The following is a 17,810-nucleotide window of genomic DNA, read 5'->3' as shown; positions in this document are numbered from 1 at the left end:
ACTGGCCTGAGGTGTGACAAGGGCATTGGATGCACCAGTATAATCGCTGGTGGAATACTGAATCCCTGACAGGGCACTTCGTCCCACGTCTCCAACCACCCCGCTCTCCCATTCCGCTCTCCTCCTTCCCATCACCCCAACCCAGATCCAGCGCATTGTCTTGGCCTCATGCATATTTCATGGGCCGTGGGTCAGTGTACCTGCCTAAGCTGGGATACACAGGCTGCATCCGTTAACAGTGATACCAAAGGTCGGCTGTGGGAGTCCACTGGATCATAATGGATGATTAAGTGAGCCTGAGCCAGCGCCAAAATGACGATGTTTGCTCATTCCCAGTGTGTAGTCTATCGGCAGTTCAGTGTTAGGGGAGATTGGTACACAAAAGGTCCTTGGTTCACTAATGACAGAGCAAACTGTGTTCATTAAGACGAAGGGATGTTCTGAGGACAGTTGGAGTTCCCGAAAAGCTTTAGCGCACGGTCGGATTTCAGCTGTGGAGGTTTCCAATAAAACCTTTTTTGATCTTCAGACATTTGGAAGGTCAAAAAAGGTTGTGTTGCTTTACTTGATCTTGATGTGGAGGATCTGAAGGTTGTGGGTAGGAGACGGTTGGCAGGTCCACAACTCACACATGACACATCATCGTCTCTGTCAAAAACATATTTGGCTCCTACGTTGTGAAGTTTATACATGTAGTTGCTACCAAACGTTCAACCGTTTTGTGGTTTCTACTTTGTATTTGCTTTTGGAAAAGCAATCATGGACATTAAAGCATTTCCATCTACATATATGGCCTTCTAAATGGAGGCTCTATGCTTGCTGTGCCCAAACAAATAAAATGAATCACATTATGTTGCCCTAAGGTCATGATCATTACACTTTAGTGTTTCTTGAAATATCATAGGCATAAATCATCCTATAAAACAGCAGTATTCTTGTCCTAATAAAACTTTTAATGGTAGCAATTCACAATTACCCAGTCGTACTACCAGTGTAGCTGTAGTGAAATTAATTCACAAGCTTTGTCTGTTGAGATACAAAGCAGACCCACTGTTTGGGTTACCTTTGAGGGCAGCAGTGATGGGACGCCGCCACACGTCATGTGATGATAGACAGTAAAGCTGTGCCAGTGAGATAGCAGAGGAACAGAGCTGCGGTCACTGGGGGAAACTGTCAACGGCAGTTATTTATGCGACAGTCAACACGGCCATGGTGTTTTTAGGGAACTCCTTAGTCATGCGAGAGCATGCATAAGCATCAGAAAATCTCTAACTGATTTCCAATGGCGGCTCGGGAGACGCTTTATGACAGTAAAAGATCTCTGGTACTGATGCATGGGTTGTTACTGTGTTGTCGTGAGCAGCCCAATCAAAATCGACTGATGTGTATTCAACGTGTCGTTCATTATTTACAACGCACAAGTGTCGGGGAACAGGTTTGACAGACGAATAAAAGCCCCCTGGAAGCAGGTAAACAAACATCTGCTATTGTTCCAAGCAATAGTCCTGGGAGATTTCCTCTTTGAACATGTGATGCCTGCTGCCATATCTGCCATATGTACCGTATATTCTGTACTTGCTCAAAGAATACCTCAAACTAAAGCAGAGTGGAATTTGTCAAATACGCTAAATTATCCCGCCTGGATAATATGCTAACTCATTGAGATGCTGACTTGTGATTAACTATTGATGGCATTTTGAATGACTACAAATAAGCGACACAATGAGGGCCCTAAACATGTTTAGGATGATGGAACATGCCTGCAGTTAACATTGAAATGCCTTATAGTCGATGAATCATATCGGTTTACATTTACCAGGTTAGCATGTATCCACGTGGAATTCCTTGCCGAAGAAATGTCTGTTTACATCGTGCAGTCATACACAGAGTATCTTGTTCTCACAGCTTGTCAGAGTCTGCAGTGATTCATTAGGTTGTTCATTTCCCCGACCCTGCCAACCCTACAGGGAGACGCTCGTGGAACACGTCAACACTGACTCCCAGTCCCAGTCACATGCACTTTGCTTCAAAGGGATGGCTTTGACAGCTGATGGCATGCCTCGTACTGGCTGCATGGCACATCATTCCCTCCTGTTAATTCAGTGCCCTTCATTTGATATTTGATATATATGTATATATATATATCATTTAATATAGACATACAGTACTCTTGGCTCTTACTGATTACTCTAGCTGACTTTTTACTCTGTAAATTAAGTTGATTTTCAGAACTTTTTCCGATATTGTAAATTGTAAATTAAGGTTTGGTTCACTGTGAGGTTGCACAGGCTTCATCTGATCTGCATACATCCTATCTGAAAAAAATATATATTTATCTCTGTCAAGAATGAAGTAGGGAGTCACTGCTTCATCTCATCAAGCAGAATACATATGCCAGGAGCCCATCAGTGTGATGGATCTTTCACTTTGGCAGCAAACAATGGCTACAGGGGAAGTCTAGACATGCTGACCTCACCTTTTAAAGCTAGAGAACTGTCATGGGGATGCCTGTGTCTGTACACGCATAATGGGAGGATTTCATTGATGGGACAAGAAAAGGAGACTATTGCTGTATAAACTATTCATACCCACTGACATCTCTGCTGTTGGCATAACTGTATAGAATATGTTCTGCTTTTCAAATCGAAGATAATAGATGGGGGTGGAAAAGAGGGTATGCAGATGTACTGTACCTTAAAGGAAAACAGCTTATATAACTGGTTAACTTTGATCCTTGGAGAGAGCACATTTCAAGGAAAATTCCACCCATCAACTATCTTTTGGTATTTGTTTCATTAGTACATTGCTGGTAAAGTCTTTTGCATGTCAGCAATCACGTTTTCAAGATATATAACTTACAAAATATAGAAATACAGCCGCTATGAAGCATTTTGCATCATATGCATCATACAAAAAGGTGCATCATGTGATGCAAATACAGGTCCTTGGCATACCGACTGTATTTCTGTATTTTGAAAGTTATGTACAGTATCTTGAAATTGTGATTGTGGACATGCAAAACAATTTGGGACTATATCAACAATGAACTGATGAAACAAACACCAAAATATAGTTTTTGGGTGAAGTTTTCCTTTAACATCAACAAGTTAAATAAACGTATACAAGAAAAATTATATAGTGTATTTTATAGTATATATTATAGTAGTCCTATAGATGGCAACGTACTGTAGAACACTGTGAACTTGGTGCAAATCTTAATTGTTGCCTATTTCACACATTCCTTACTTAAGTTCCCTATAATACTCATTACTCATACTCAATACTCAATACACATTTTATCTGTGTCATTTTACCTCAGTGAATTCTACTGCTTTCAATATTCCAATTTTCTCATCCTCCTGGACAAACTATGTCCATCCGTGTGGAATGAGTAGATGTTCCGGCTGCTGACTCCATGCAACATTGATGACCCGTCTGGAAGTGCTGTTGCACCCTGCCTGGCAGGGCGGGTCCAGACGGGGCGATGGTTTGAGACAATGGGGATGCGGAGGTGTCTATCCTACCCTATTCAACCCTGGGACTCGGGCAGGGCAGCAGTAGGGAATAGCACGGCCTTTTAACAGTGAGGAAGCTCACATGTGCTTTCTAAAAGCCTCAAAGCCTGGTTAACATTTTTATCTGAAAGGTGTAATTGACATATATTATATGCTCTGTTTCTTGGAAAAATACATGCTGTTAAAAACACATACAGTATGTATTGGGAACACATACTATGAAATTCAATGGTTGCATCATTAAATTATTGAGAGATCCCTTGGGTTTCATTCACAACAGTGACTGAAGTACACACTATACTGTAAGAAAAGGTAAAAAAGGTTCATTCTTTTTATTTTAATGTTAAACGAAATGAATGCATTCCAATAGAAATTAAATCTACAATGGCCAATTCCAGCTCATTAGCATATGTTTGCCTGGTAAGTGCTCATAGAAAAAGTGAATTATGAGTCAACAGCTGCTCAATTTGCCATTGATTGCCTTAATCACTGGTTTCAATGGAATCACATGTTTTCCAGGCAGATTTACTTAAGTCTATCCAGTCATTGTGTGTACAACTGGCATAGGTATACAGTATATCAAAACCCCTGAAAGATTAGGAATAAAAAACATATTGGCTTTTTAAGACAAAACAATGTTTTTAGCTGGAGGTTATGTAATCAAGGACTAAACAAATGCTACATATAAAATGTTGGCTGCTCTCCAGATCCCATAAGTCCCTACTCTAAGTACCACTTTGGGAAGAAAATAACAGCACTGTGATGGATTCAGAGGAAGAGTATGACCACTCAATTCAAATCCTGAGAATTCACGTATTGTGTTGGAGAAATTGATAGACCTAGCTCCACCTGCATTTTTCCTAGAATAGTGTGTGTGTGTGTGTGTGTGTGTGTGTGTGTGTGTGTGTGTATGTGTGTGTATGTGTGTGTGTGTGTGTGTGTGTGTGTGTGTGTGTGTGTGTGTGTGTGTGTGTGTGTGTGTGTGTGTGTGTGTGTGTGTGTGTGTGTGTGTGTGTGTGTGTGTGTGTGTGTGTGTGTGTGTGTGTGTGTGTGTGTGCATGCGTATTTAATAAATATAGAATGCCCAAAATAGTTTTGCCTGCATCTCAGAAATAAGTGAACACTCCATCAGCATAAAGGCCTTATAAATAATGGTGGTGAATGCAAAGAAAAGGAACCAATCAGGCCGGCATGACGTTTACAGGCAGCATGGATCTCCTTTATGACAGGGTAACTTCTGCTTACTTGGAAATCCATTCCCTTTTGAAATAATACGGTTTGTGTCTATTGATTGAGAATAATTAATTCCCTAATCTCACTTTATGCAACGCTCAGTACAGATGATTCATCGAACCGACTGTATTAAATATGCCCAGAAATGTACATCAAATAGAGAATAATGAAAAAACACAAATATGGAAGTACCCAGAGTTCTGTATAGACTGCATCATACTTTACACATCAGCCATGGTCTTTTCTCACAGTAAAAATTAGAAGGGGGAAATGTCATCTGATACTGGTTGCCATTAAGCACTGACATCAAGTGTAGAATATCCACATCTCAGGAAATCGTTTGCGAGCTATTGATGTTTGCTGGTCCGAATGTCTGGCGAATATCGAAACGCAAGCCAACTTTAACATGGTTTTTCAACAAGCTTTTCGCTTCAGGCGTTTTTTTCTACCTGTCAGGTAAGGTTTTACGCCTCCTATCTTACTCTGCCTCCCGAAAGAAGCTTCTCCCAAGCAGGTGTGACATCTACTCGCATTGCCTGCTGCTTGGATCCCACCTGGCAATCTGTTCCACGTCTGCCCTGGCCTGTCTCCCTCTGTCTATTACAGGTACCTTCCAGCACACACACACATGCACACACCGCAGACTTTGGACTGATTGGGATTTTATGTAGGCTAATTAACTTGTGAAGCTTATTATGTGAGCTTACTCAGAAACACTTTAATTAACTAGTATAGGCCTACTATTTATTTATTTATTTTGTCTAAGACTTTTATAGCCTACTGGACTCACAGAGAGCTACTCTCTCAAGTTGTCTTGTTGGGGCGAGTGAGTCTTTGAACTTACAATGGCTAGACACAAGTCGTTGAATTTTTTTCTTGTGCTTTATTCTATTTGCCCCATGACTCTTTGTTGAGTGCTTTGTTGACTATGAACGTGCTTGTTTACCCGACCGTAGGACAGACAATGTTTGTTCTCACACTTCCATCTCTGACTCTCTATTGGTTACACACACTCTTGGCCTCCCATCCTATTCTAACCGCCTCTCGCCGGCTTTGTATTCATGTTACCTGATGAAATTGCCGTACAACATGATCTTGTTACCATCTGATACACATTCAAATGTCATAAAAAACCAACACTGCAGAGCTGTCCCTGTCCACTGCTGTGCCCTGATTGTATTACGGCTGATGATATCTGGAAATGTACATGTACACCCTGGCCCATCTACTGTTGCTAGCCCCAATCCTGACTTGCGCTCTGATATCTGCTTCACTGATCTCTGCTCTCGTAAAAGCCTGGATTTTTTGCACGTTTATACTAAAATTACCTAAAATGGATCAATTGAAAGTGTGGGTTCACTGCTCCAATTCAGATGTGTTGATCATTTCTGAGACGTGGTTAAAAAACAGTGTTTTGATCATTGATGTTAACATTTCTGGTTATAAACTTTTTCTGTAAAGACAGATCTTCTAAAGGCGGTGGAGTGGAAATCTTTACCAAGGAACACCTAAAGTGCTCTGTTGTCTATACCAAGTCTGTCCCCAAATAATTTGATTTGCTGGTTTTAAGCGTTAAGCTTTCAAATAGGTCTTTGTTGACTGTTGCTGGGTGTTATCGCCATCAGCACAGGCCTGTACCCTACCTGCCCTAAGCTTTCTCCTGGCCCCTTACACTGAGTCTAAATTTGTCCTGCTAGGTGACCTAAACTGGTACGTGCTTAAACCACCTGACCAAGTCCTAAAGCAATGATATTCCTTAAATCTTTCTCGGATTATTACCAATCCCACAAAATATGACTCCGAACACCCAGAAAAGGCTACTCTCCTTGATGTTATCCTCACAAATATTCCTGATAGGTATCAATCGGGTGTTTTCTGTAATCACCTTCATGATCACTGTTTTACAGCCTGTGTTCGAAATGGTTGCTCAGTTAAACGATCTTTCCTGATTTGACACTTTCTAAAAAACTTAAATGAGCAAGCCTTCCTTTATGACCTGGCCTCTGTCAAAGACACTTGGTCCTTCTTTTTTGATATTACCAGTGGTATTGTTAACAAACATGCGCCCATAAAGAAAATGAGAATTAAAAACAGGTTCAGCCCCTGGTTCGACCATGATCCTGCAGAGTTACTCCACCTCAAGAATTACATTTAGCTAAAGGCTCAGCACACATACTAAGGCTGACTGGCTCTCATTCAGGCAATTGAGAAATAAGTTCACTCAGGCTATCCGGAAGGCTACTTTAAGTTAAGGAGAAATTCTTGCTCTATGGGTCTAACCCCAAGAACTTCTGGAAATTGTGAAAGACCTGGAGAATAAACCCTCCTCCTCACAGCTGCCCATGTCCCTTAATATTGATGATGTGGTTGTTACTGACAAGGAGCACATGGCTGAGCTCTTTTATCACCACTTAATTAAGTCAGGATTCCTATTTGACTCAGCCATGCCTCCTTGCCTGTCCAACATTTCCTCATCTACCAGCCCTTCTAATGTGACTAGCCCCGATGCTCCTCCCTCTTTGTCCGCTGACCCGCTTGCTCGCTGCATGCGGTCACTGAGTCTGAGGTGCTGAAGGAGCTCCTTAAACTTGACCACAAAAAATGATTTATTCTTTAAGGTTGCTGCCCCTATCATCGCTGAGCCTAACTCTGAACTTTTTAACCTGTCTTTCCTCTCTTCGGAGGTTCCCATTGCTTGGAAGGCAGCCACGGTGTGTCCTTTATTTAAAGGAGGAGATCAAGCTGATCCTAACTGGTATAGGCCAATTTCTATTTTGCCCTGTTTATCAAAACTGTTGGGAAAATAATAAACTGACTGGCAATTTCTATTTTACCTTGTTTATCAAAAGTGTTGGAAAATTAATCAACTGACTGCCTTTCTTGATGTCTATAGTATTCTTTCTGGTATGCAATCTGGTTTCCGCTCAGGTTATGGATGTGTCACCGCACTCTTAAAGTCCTAAATTATGTCACCATTGTCCTTGATTCTAAGCAATGTTGTGCTGCTATTTTTATTAACTTGGCCAAAGCGTTTGCTACGGCATTCTTGTGGGCCGGGTAAGGAGTATTGGTGTCTCTGAGGGGTCTTTGGCCTGATTTTCTAACTACCTCTCTCAAAGAGTGCAATGTGTAAAGTCAGCATATCTGCTGTCTCAGCCACAGGCTGACATCAAGGGAGTACCCCAAGGCTCATACCTAGGCCCCACGCTCTTCTCAATTTACATCAACAACATAGCTCAGTCAGGAGGACGCTATCACATCCATTTATATGCAAATTATACTGTCTTATACTCAGCTGGCCCCTCTCCGGGTTTTGTGTTGAATGCTCTACCACAAAGATTTCTTAATGTCAAAAAATCTTTCTCTAACCTTAACCTTGTTCTGAACACCTCCAAAACAAAGGTCATGTGATTCGGTAAGAAGAATGCCCCTGTCCCCTACTTGTGTGATTACTTGGGAGTATGATTAGATGGTACACTGTCCTTCTGTCAGTCCATATCCAAGCTGCAGGCTCTATCGTAATCACTCTTCTTTCACCCCAGCTGCCAAACTAACCCTGATTCAGATGACCATCCTACTTATGATAGATTACAGATAAGTAATTCATAGATCGGCAGGTAAGGGTGTTCTCAAGCGGCTAGATGTTCTTTATCACACGGCAATCAGATTTGCCACCAATACTCCTTAAAGGACACATCACTATACTATATACTCCTCTGTAAACTGGTCATCTCTGCACACCCGTCGCAAGAACCAGTGGTTGATGCTTATTTATAAATCATTCTTAAAATCCCTGAATATCCTAGCCCCTCTCTCCCGTTAGCTCTGATTGATTCTGGAGCTGCCAGGAATCTTTTAGATAGCGCACTGGCCTCTGCATTCCTTTGGTTCCCCTACAGTCACCCATTCCGGTTCAAGCCCTGGATAATCGTCCAATAGGGACAGGGCTCGTACATCACATCACTGTTCCCATTTCTCTGTTGACCCATGACAGTCATTTATAACAGATCACCTTTTTGATTATAGAACCCCCCACGCATCCCGTTGTTTTAGGTAACCCGTGGTTGAGTTAGCATAACCTTGTTATTTCCTGGTCCGTGAGGAGACTGCATGGTTGGTCGCAGGAGTGTCAGGGGAGGTGTCTTACAGTGTTTTTCAGCTGCTACCATTGGCCATGCAAACTGTGGATACTCTTTTTATGCACGTCTTCCGGCACTACGGGATCCCAGAGGACATTGTGTCAGACCGTGGGTAAAAAGAGTCTCCACGGTTTACATGGCCGACGGGAGCAAATGCAGAGGAAGGGGGCGACAAGCTTTGGAAAACCGGTCCACAACGACGAGAACGGTGGTGTTACCCTGGGAGGGGAGAAGGTCAGTGACAAAGTCCACCGAGAGGTGAGACCAGGATCGTTGTTGGACTGTGGCCCTCAGTTCACCTCACGCATATGGAAGGCGTTCATGGAACGCATGGGGGTCATGGTCCATCTCACCTCCGGGTACCGCCCTCAAGCAAATGGGAGGTGGAGAGGGTCAATCAGAAAGTGGGCAGGTTCCTGAGGTGTTACTGTCAGGACCGGCCAGGGGAGTGGGCAGATTTTCTACCTTGGGATGAGTACCCGCAGAATTCCCTTCGCCACTCCTCCACTAACCTTACTCCTTTCCAGTTCGTGTAGGGGTATCACCCGGCTCTGGCACCTTGGCGTCCAAGCCAGACCGAGGCCCCTGCGGTGGACGAGTGGTTTCGGCGCGCTGAGGAGATCTGTAACGCTGCGCACACTCGTCTCTTGTGGGCCGTGCGTCGGAACAAGAAACAGGCCGACCGCCACCACAGTGAGGCACCTGTTTTCTCCAGGCGACCTGGTCTGGCTCCCCACCCGGATCCTGCCCCTCCACCTGCCCTGCCGGAAGCTGAGCCTGGGGGGTACTGTCACAGATTCCCCTGGCACTACTGCTCATTCCGTTCACCAGCTCCGGAGGTCTACGTCACCGGCCTTCTAGATGTCATTGAACTGGATTCATTACCACCAACCCCGGACTGTCTTGTCTCGTTACACACACCTGGTTCCCATTCCCTCTGATTAGTATGTGTATATATGTGCCCTCTGTTCCCCATTGTCCTTGTAGATTACTGTTCCATGTCCTTTGGTCTTGTGAGTACTTGTGCTCTGTTGTATCGGCTTGCGTGTTACCGTGTTAATGTGCACTTGTTTTTACGGGTCTCATCCCGTGTATTGTTATTACGGGTCTTGTTATTACGGGTATTTATGATAGGTTTACACCTCACTGTTTGTATGGGTTAGAGCGCTGTGATATATATATATATGTGTTTGTTTTGGGCTTCGTCCCTGTCATGTTCATGACGTACGCAATTTCTGGGAGTGAAATATTTTGTATTCCTGCGCCTGTCTCCCATCATTATACTGTACAACGCGACAGTTGTTGTCTTTGGTCTCCCTTTACGTAGTGTTCTGGTGTATCTCTTGTCGTGATGTGTGTTTTGTCCTACATTTTTATTTTTAATCCTAGCCCCCATCCCACAGGAAGCCTTTTTTCTTTGGTAGGCCTAGTTAAATAAAGGTTAAATGAAATTTTAAAAACACCACAGCGTCTATGTATTTAAATCAAATCAAACTTTATTTGTCACATACGCCGAATGCAACAAGTGTAGACTTTACAGTGAAATTCTTACTTACAAGCCCTTCACCAACAGTGCAGATCAAGAAGAGTTAAGAAAAAATGTACCAAGTAGACTAAAATAAAAAGTACTAATAAAAGTAACACAATAAGAATAACAATAATGAGGCTATATACAGGGGGCACCGGTACCGAGTCAGTGTGCGGGGGTACAGGTTAGTTGAGGTAATTTGTACATGTAGGTAGGGGTGAAGTGACTATGCATAGATAATAAACAGTGAGTAGCAGCAGTAAATCTTTTCAGTCTCCTGAGGGGGAAAAGGTTTTGTCGTGCCCTCTTCACAACTGTCTTGGTATGTTTGGACCACGAAAAGTTCATTTGTGATGTGGACACCAAGGCACTTGAAACTCTCGACCCGCTCCATTACAGCCCCGTCGATGTTAATGGGGGTCTGTTCAGCCAGCCTTTTCCTGTAGTCCATGATCAGCTCCTTTGTCTTGCTCACATTGAAGGAGAGGTTGTTGTCCTGGCACCACACTGCTAGTTCTGACCTCCTTCCTATAGGCTGTCTCATCATTGTCGGTGATCAGGCCTACCACTTTTGTGTTGTCAGCAAACTTAATGTTGGTGTTGGAGTCGTGTTTGGCCACGCAGTTGTGGGTACAGGAGGGGACTAAGTACACACCCCTGAGGGGCCCCAGTGTTAAGGATCAACATGGCAGACGTGTTGTTGCCTACTCTTAACACCTGGGGGCACATCAGGAAGTCTAGGATCCAGTTGCAGAGGGAGGTGTTTAGTCCCAGTCCTTACCTTAGTGATGAGCTTTGTGGGCACTATGGTGTTGAATGCTGAGCTGTAGTCAATGAACAGCATTCTCACATAGGTGTTCCTTTTTTCCAGGTGAGAAAAGGCAGTGTGGAGTGCGATTGTGTAATCTGTGGATCTGTTGGGGGGGGTATGCGAATTGGAGTGGGTCTAGGTTGTCCGGGAGGATGCTGTTGATGTGAGCCATGACCAGCCTTTCAAAGCACCAACGTGAGTGCCACAGGATGCTTCCTTGGGCACATGGACTATGGTAGTCTGCTTGAAACGTGTAGCTATGACAGACTCGGTCAGGGAGATGTTGAAAATGTCAGTGAAGACACTTAACAGTTGGTCCGCGCATGCTTTGAGTACACGTCCTGGTAATCCGTCTGGCTGCGCGGCTTTGTGAATGTTGACCTTGTACTTCTTAGGGCTAGACGTCCCGTCAGTGGGACAACTGTCAACAATTTCCTGTGAAATTGTAGGGCACGCAATTCAATTAAATAATCGTAAAAATGATGGATATTAAACATTTAGGTACATACAAGTGTCTTATATCGGTTAAAAGCTTAAAAGCTTGTTAATCTAACTGCATTGTCCGATTTACAATAGGCTTTACAGCAAAAGCATGCCATGCAATTGTTTGAGGACAGTGCCCCACAACATATTTTTCAACCAGCACAGGCATCATAAAATCACAAATAGCGATTAAATAATCACTTACTTTTTGAAAATCTTCCTCTGATTTGCAATACAAAGGGTTCCAGCTAGAACATGCATGGACGTTTTGTTAGATAAAATCCTTCTTTATATGTCAGAAGTTTAGTTGGCACCATCGATTTGAGTTAAACATGCAGACAAAAGAATCCAAAAAGCTACAGCTAAACTTTGTTAAAACAAGTCAAACTATGTTTCTATTTAATCCTCAGGTACCCTAAAATGTATTTAAACTATAACATTTCATACGGAAAGAAGTATGTTCAATAGGAAAGTAAAATTAGTAAGTGTGCGTCCTCTTCATTGCGCGCCCACAGACTGATTTCCAACTGTGACTCCCAGTACAAAAACTCAAAATTCTTCCTTGTTTTGGAAGAAACAAGCCGGAAACCTTAAAACGTCTTGTCAATAGGGGGTGCTGTTTCCCCATTGGAAAAAATAGTGCCCAAATTAAACTGCCTCGTACTCAATTCTTGCTCGTATAATATGCATATTATTATTACTATTGGATAGAAAGCACTCTCTAGTTTCTAAAACCTTTTGAATTATGTCTGTGAGTGAAACAGAACTGGACTTAGAGCAATTTTCCTCTGAGGATTTGAAAATGCTGAAATCTGCTTGCTGTTCCCAGAACAGTTTATTAATTTGCCTGTCCTCTATTGGTTGAGATGCACTGCATACGCCTTCCCCTGGGTGTCAGTGAATAAAGGGACTTGAAATGGAGTCTCTAGGCAGATCTGAAAGTTTATAAATTGCTTGGAAACGAGGTGGCCCCTCTTTTGACTCTTCGCTCTGACGCAGGGTGATCTTGGCATGTCGTGCTAGAAGCTCCTGTTTTAGCTCTTAGATATATCCGGCTCTCTCTCTCATGCTATTGTTTACTGCTAATTGCAACGTGGAAGAGGACGTTCTCCAACCTAGCAATGATTGTTCTGGAGAAAGGACACCTTGCCCAAGATTCTGATGGAAGCTCAGCAAATAGTAAGCAGTCTTTATGCTGTTAATTCGTACTTATGTTGACAAATGTCAAATAATAATTCCGCCATGAATTATGGTGCTGTCTCGCTTTAGCGCACGCTGTATGCTTGAAGTAACGTTAATTTAAAAAATGTAACCCAGCGATTGCATTAAGAACTAATTTGTCTTTCAATTGATGTCCAACCTGTATTTTTTTTGTCAAGTTTATGAATAGTTTTCGATTAGAATAGGTGCCTCTCCAAGATGGCGCCGGTCAGATTGCTTGAGGTTTTGGACACTATTCTCATTGTATAAGCACGATTTGTGCCGCTAAATATGCACATTTTAGAACAAACTCTATATGCATTGTGTAATATGATGTTATAGCTAATACCATATAGCTAATAAATATGGCGCCGACCGAGATGGCCGCCTCGCTTCGCGTTCCTTGGAAAATATGCAGTATTTTGTTTTTTTATGTGTTATTTCTTACATCGGTACCCCAGGTAATCTTAGGTTTCATTACATACAGTCGGGAGGAACTACTGAATATACGATTAACGTCAACTCACCATCGTTATAACCAGGAATATGACTTTCCCGAAACGGATCCAGTGTTTTGCCTTCCACCCAATACAATGGATCTGATCCCAGCCGGGGACCCTATGCGACGCCGTAAAAGGGGCAAACGTAGCGGTCTCTTGGTCAGGCTTCGGAGACGGGCACATCGCGCTCCACTCCCTAGCATACTACTCGCCAATGTCCAGTCTCTTGACAATAAGGTTGATGAAATCCGAGCACGGGTAGCATTCCAGAGAGACATCAGGGATTGCAACGTGCTCTGCTTCACGGAAACATGGCTAACTCAAGAGACGCTAACGGAGTCGGTGCAGCCAGCTGGTTTCTTCATGCATCGCGCCGACAGAAACAAACATCTTTCTGGTAAGAAGAGGGGCGGGGGGGTATGCCTTATGATTAACGAGACGTGGTGTGATCATCATAACAACACACAGGAACTCAAGTCATTCTGTTCACCTGATCTAGAACTCCTCACAATCAAATGTCGACCGCATTATCTACCAAGGGAATTCTCTTCGATCATAATCACAGCCGTATATATTCCCCCCCAAGCAGACACATCGATGGCCCTGAACGAACTTTATCTGACTCTTTGTAAACTGGAAACCACACACCCTGAGGCTGCATTCATCGTAGCTGGGGATTTTAACAAGGCTAATCTAAAAACAAAACTCCCTAAATTCTATCAGCACATCGATTGTGCTACCAGGGCTGGAAAAACCCTAGATCATTGTTATACTAATTTCCGCGACGCATATAAGGCCCTCCCCCGCCCCCCTTTCGGAAAAGCTGACCACGACTCCATTTTGTTGATTCCAGCCTACAAACAGAAACTAAAACAAGCTCCCGCGCTCAGGTCTGTTCAACGCTGGTCCGACCAATCTGATTCCACGCTTCAAGACTGCTTCGATCACGCGGATTGGAATATGTTCCGCATTGCGTCCAACAACAATATTGACGAATATGCTGATTCGGTGAGCGAGTTCATTAGGAAGTGCATTGACGATGTCGTACCCACAGCAACGATTAAAACATTCCCAAACCAGAAACCGTGGATTGACGGCAGCATTCGCGTGAAACTGAAAGCGCGAACCACTGCTTTTAACCAGGGCAAGGTGACCGGAAGCATGACCGAATACAAACAGTGTAGCTATTCTCTCCGCAAGGCAATCAAACAGGCTAAGTCCCAGTACAGAGACAAAATCGAGTCGCAATTCAACAGCTCAGACACAAGAGGTATGTGGCAGGGTCTACAGTCAATCACGGATTACAAAAAGAAAACCAGCCCCGTCGCGGACCAGGATGTCTTGCTCCCAGACAGGCTAAATAACTTTTTTGCCCGCTTTGAGGACAATACAGTGCCACTGACACGGCCCCCTACCAAAACCTGCGGGCTCTCCTTCACTGCAGCCGAGGTGAGTAAAACATTTAAACGTGTTAACCCTCGCAAGGCTGCAGGCCCAGACGGCATTCCCGCCGCGTCCTCAGAGCATGCGCAGACTAGCTGGCTGGTGTGTTTACGGACATATTCAATCAATCCTTATCCCAGTCTGCTGTTCCCACATGCTTCAAGAGGGCCACCATTGTTCCTGTTCCCAAGAAAGCTAAGGTAACTGAGCTAAACGACTACCGCCCCGTAGCACTCACTTCCGTCATCATGAAGTGCTTTGAGAGACTAGTCAAGGACCATATCACCTCCACCCTACCGGACACCCTAGACCCACTCCAATTTGCTTACCGACCCAATAGGTCCACAGACGACGCAATCGCAACCACACTGCACACTGCCCTAACCCATCTGGACAAGAGGAATACCCATGTGAGAATGCTGTTCATCGATTACAGCTCAGCATTTAACACCATAGTACCCTCCAAACTCGTCATCAAGCTCGAGACCCTGGGTCTCGACCCCGCCCTGTGCAACTGGGTCCTGGACTTCCTGACGGGCCGCCCCCAGGTGGTGAGGGTAGGTAACAACATCTCCACCCCGCTGATCCTCAACACTGGGGCCCCACAAGGGTGCGTTCTGAGCCCTCTCCTGTACTCCCTGTTCACCCACGACTGCGTGGCCATGCACGCCTCCAACTCAATCATCAAGTTTGCGGATGACACTACAGTGGTAGGCTTGATTACCAACAACGACGAGACGGCCTACAGGGAGGAGGTGAGGGCCCTCGGAGTGTGGTGTCAGGAAAATAACCTCACACTCAACGTCAACAAAACAAAGGAGATGATTGTGGACTTCAGGAAACAGCAGAGGGAGCACCCCCCTATCCACATCGACGGGTCAGTAGTGGAGAAGGTGGAAAGTTTTAAGTTCCTCGGTGTACACATCACGGACATACTGAATTGGTCCACCCACACAGACAGCGTCGTGAAGAAGGCGCAGCAGCGCCTCCTCAACCTCAGAAGGCTGAAGAAATTCGGCTTGTCACCAAAAGCACTCACAAACTTCTACAGATGCACAATCGAGAGCATCCTGTCGGGCTGTATCACCGCCTGGTACGGCACCTGCTCCGCCCACAACCGTAAGGCTCTCCAGAGGGTAGTGAGGTCTGCAGAACGCATCACCGGGGGCAAACTACCTGCCCTCCAGGACACCTACACTACCCGATGTCACAGGAAGACTATAAAGATCATCAAGGACAACAACCACCCAAGCCACTGCCTGTTCACCCCGCTATCATCCAGAAGGCGAGGTCAGTACAGGTGCATCAAAGCAGGGACCGAGAGACTGAAAAACAGCTTCTATCTCAAGGCCATCAGACTGTTAAACAGCCACCACTAACATTTAGCGGCCGCTGCCAACATACTGACTCAACTCCAGCCACTTTAAAAATGGGAATTGATGGAAATTATGTAAAAATGTACCACTAGCCACTTTAAACAATGCCACTTAATATAATGTTTACATACCCTACATTACCCATCTCATATGTATATACTGTACTCTATATCATCTACTGCATCTTGCCATCTTTATGTAATACATGTACCACTAGCCACTTTAAACTATGCCACTTTATGTTTGCATACCCTACAGTACTCATCTCATATGTATATACCGTACTCTATACCATCTACTGCATCTTGCCTATGCCGTTCTGTACCACCACTCATTCATATATCTTTATGTACATATTCTTTATCCCTTTACACTTGTGTGTGTATAAGGTAGTAGTTGTGGAATTGTTAGGTTAGATTACTTGTTGGTTATTACTGCATTGTCGGAACTAGAAGCACAAGCATTTCGCTACACTCGCATTAACATCTGCTGACCATGTGTATGTGACTAATAAAATTTGATTTGATTTGATTTGATTTGATTTAGGACTGTCATCTGAATAATTCTGAGAAGGTTAGTGAAAAAATTAATATATTTTGGTGGTTTATACGTTATCGCTATTTTTGCCTTGAATCAATGCTGTTGTGATGTTTGCTATTGTGGTAAGCTAATATAACGCTATATTGTGTTTTCGCTGTAAAACACTTAGAAAATCTGAAATATTGTCTGGATTCACAAGATCTGTGTCTTTCATCTGCTGTACGCTGTGTATTTAAGAAATGTTTTATGATGAGTAATTAGCTAATACACGATGGTCTCTGTAGTTATTCTAGTCGCTTTGGTGAGAGTTGTGATAGTGGCTGCAATGGTAAACTATGATTTATACCTGAAATATGCACATTTTTCTAACACAACATGCTATACAATAAATATGTTATCAGACTGTCATCTGATGAAGTTGTTTCTTGGTTAGTGGCTATTTATATCTTTATTTGGTTGAATTTGTGATAGCTACTGATGGAGTAAAAAAATGGTGGAGTAAAAAAGTGGTGTCTTTTGCTAACGTGGTTAGCTAATAGATTTACATATTGTGTCTTCCCTGTAAAACATTTTAAAAATCAGAAATGATGGCTGAATTCACAAGATGTGTATCTTTCATTTGGTGTCTTGGACTTGTGATTTCATGAACATTTTATTATATGATATCCCTGTGGCTTTAGGCTAGGCTATGCTAGTCAGCTTTTTTGATTGGGGTGCTCCCGGATCCGGGTTTGTGAGGCGTTAGAGGTTAAACAAAGACTGTTGACATCTAGTGGAAGGAATTGCAATCTGGGAGCTGGAATTGCATAGGACCTATAGCTTTCCATTGTAAGGGAATGGGATCTCATTAAAAACAATTCTGGTTGGTTTTTCTTTGGATTTTCTCCTACCATATCAATTGTGGTGTAATCATACAGTATTTAAAAATTTCTACAAACATGAAAGTGTTTTCTATCCAATGGTACCAATTATATGCATATCTTGGCTTCTGAGCCTGAGTAACAGGCAGTTTACTTTGGCCATGTCAGTCAGGCAGAAATTC

The sequence above is a fragment of the Salvelinus fontinalis genome, chromosome 24 (assembly GCF_029448725.1).
Source record: "Salvelinus fontinalis isolate EN_2023a chromosome 24, ASM2944872v1, whole genome shotgun sequence".
Taxonomy (NCBI): domain Eukaryota; kingdom Metazoa; phylum Chordata; class Actinopteri; order Salmoniformes; family Salmonidae; genus Salvelinus; species Salvelinus fontinalis.
Note: the sequence above shows the minus strand (reverse complement) of the source record.